Source organism: Physeter macrocephalus, chromosome 7, assembly GCF_002837175.3.
Source record: "Physeter macrocephalus isolate SW-GA chromosome 7, ASM283717v5, whole genome shotgun sequence".
Lineage (NCBI taxonomy): Eukaryota > Metazoa > Chordata > Mammalia > Artiodactyla > Physeteridae > Physeter > Physeter macrocephalus.
The window spans coordinates 27,703,552-27,706,631 of record NC_041220.1 but is presented as its reverse complement, the minus strand read 5'-3'; positions in this window follow the sequence as shown (position 1 = coordinate 27,706,631).

The following is a 3,080-nucleotide window of genomic DNA, read 5'->3' as shown; positions in this document are numbered from 1 at the left end:
TTATTATAAAAATGTAACCCACTAAGTACTCGGGGGGCAGTGCAGTGCTTGCCCGCCCGCTTGTAAGCCTCACAATCATCCTATTCTAATAAATCACTTCTTGTCCATCACTTTGCCTCTCGCTGAATTCTTTCTGCACTGCGACACAAAGAGCCTGAGCCTCAGCAAGTCCAGACATCAGGTGAGTGATTCTAATTAAAAGACCATGGGTTCAAGTCCCAATCTAAGTTACATCAGTTTCAACGGGAGGGAATCAATAAATGAGGTCTAGAATTGATAAATCAAGACATAGAAGTAGGGCTTCCCTGGTGGCGCAGTGGTTGAGAATCCGCCTGCCGATGCAGGGGACACGGGTTCGTGCCCCGGTCCGGGAGGATCCCACACGCCGCGGAGCGGCTGGGCCCGTGAGCCACGGCCGCTGAGCCTGCGCGTCCGGAGCCTGCGCTCCGCAACGGGAGAGGCCACAGCGGTGAGAGGCCCGCGTGCCGCAAAAAAAAAAAAAAAAAAGACATAGACGTAGAAGCTTATTATTTAGAGCTGTGGAGATGGCAACCAAAAGAAAACAACAGATGGAACCGTGGTGAAGCCTGAGCAGCAAAATCAGGAAAGGGGAGAGCAGAGTCCAGGGTAGTTGCTTTGCAATCATGAGTCCTTCTGGACTATTGGATTGTTACTTAATCATGTGCATTTTAACTTTATGAAAAATTTAAACAATTCTATCTGTCAACAGAATCTCAAACCAAAGGGCCATGTGAGGTTGGTAAGAGATGAAATTAGACACAAGAGAGCACTGTGTTGATCACAGCATTTATAACAGGAATCCAGGACTACCGCCCAGTCTTCTATTGCCTGTGTCCTCAATGAAGCCCCCCAGGATTGGTGTTTGGGGGTGAAGGTTCAGCATGGTGGTGCACCCACCCAGCCTGGAGAATGCGGAAGAATACCAGAGAATAAGTCAAGTATGATGCGGTAATAACGTAATATCTGACCCCTAACCAGTATCAGAGGGCGTCTCTCCAATCTCCAGGCTTCTCAGGCCACATGTTGCTCACACATACAGTTACCTCAGAGCAAACAGCTACTTGACTACCGTGTGAAGGAACCGGGGGAGAGGGGACCATTTTGGTAGTGAGCCCAATTCGATTAGCGTGTCACCCCACACTGCAGGTGATTCAGGCTCTCCTTGAAACTGTCCCAGGTTTTACTTCCTCTTTGCAATTTCCCGGCAGCCCTGCTCCAAGGCTAGATGAAATCTTTACTCTTGCCAGAAGCCATTTTCAGTAAACATTTGCTGGGTAAATGCTCGCATACATGAATGAATGAATGATTGATTCGAAGCTAGAGGAAGAAGCTTGCAAGGGGGGTTTGGAAACAAGCGGGGTAGCAAGTGGGAACCTGAGTCTCTTTGAGGCTGTGGGTGCCTGGTGGGCTCGTGAGGCACGTACCGTGGGGAACAGCGAGTTGGGGGCAGACAACAGTCTTCTCCTTTTCCTCTTTTTGCTGTCAGCTCTGAACTCAGCTCCTGTTTCTCTCCTGCCTTGGGTGGCTTTGACCCTGGCCTGGGCTTCCAGGGCGCCCCTCGTGTTCTACTCCATTCTGTTCAGCATTTGCAACGTACATGCAGCTGTCCCTCCTACATATGCGATGCCAACTTTATTTCTCCATATTTCATAAGGTTCCTATCATTTCCTTTCTGGCCTTTCTTCTTGCGAAACATCTAGTCATTTTTAGGGATCCCTAGAGAGAGAGGACAGGTGTTTCAGAATGATAGTGACATATCTCATTGAGCTCTTCTGCACCTGGGAGCTTTTTCTCCTTCTCTCTCTCCCTCCCCTGATTGATTTGAGCCCTCTGAGTGAGACTTTTTTAGCAATAATTCCAAGTTTTCAGTAGAATCACCACAGGCAGTTGTGCAACCCAGAAAGAACTCCTGGTTTTTAGTATTATTTAAAAGCCAAGGGAAACGGGGTTGGGGGAGGGATGGAGTGGGAGGTTGGGGTTAGCAGATGTAAGCTATTATATAGAGAATGGATAAACAACAAGGTCCTACAGTATAGCACAGAGAGCTATTCGATATCCTATGATAAAACATAATGTAAAAGAATATTAAAAAAGAAAATATATATATACGTATATGTATGTATGCATAACCGAATCACTTTGCTGTACAGCAGAAATTAAACAACATTGTGAATCAACTCTACTTCAATAAAAAAAACAAAAAAAGCCAAGAAAACCAGCATGTGACGATAGACCATTCTTGTCGCTTTTGACAGCAATTGCACCAGGGCAGTAATTCTAAAGAGGGTGCCATTCCACGAGGAACAGAAACACAGAACCTCTTTTTTACCATCCCCAGCCAAAGAGCCATGATGTTCCTCTTTCTAAAAGCATAAAAATGGAGTCAAAACAAGAATTTTCCTGGGAACATCTCATGGTAATTTCCAACAGAGAAAACAAAGTAATAAAATTCATAGAGTTAAAGAGCTTGGCTCATGTATAAATAAAGCAAGTCATCACAATTTTAGAAACCAAGAGCCTATGAAACTGCAATTTTAAAAGCTCAAACACTGCTCAGTAATTTTATTACGAAATTTGCATTCTGACCTGTAGGACAAATATAAATGAAATTTAAAAGTGCCTCCAAAGTTTGTGTGGGGAAAAAATGGAGGTATCCAATAGCACTTAAAATGGGGGTCTGTTGAGGGTAGTGCAATGGGAGAATAAGAGAGGGGCACCCAACACTGCCTGAGACAGACATCAGGGAGGCTACACAGAAGAGGTGATGCCTCAGTATTTCTTGATGATGAGTTAGGATTTTCCAGGCAGCAGAAGGGACTCTCAGGGAGGGGCTGTGTAAGAGCAAGCCACTGTCATGAGTGAGGATGACAAGTTTTCCAGTGTGACTGGAGCTTAGGGCCTGTGTGGGGACATGCAAGGGGATGGGAGGAGCCAGACTATGAAGGGTCTTTGCCTACTCTGCAAATAGTGGCACTTTATTGCTTTCATGATTATGCACATCTTCTGCGGCAATAAGGACTTACCGGAGGATTTCCGTCAGCGTAGAGAGGTAACATTGG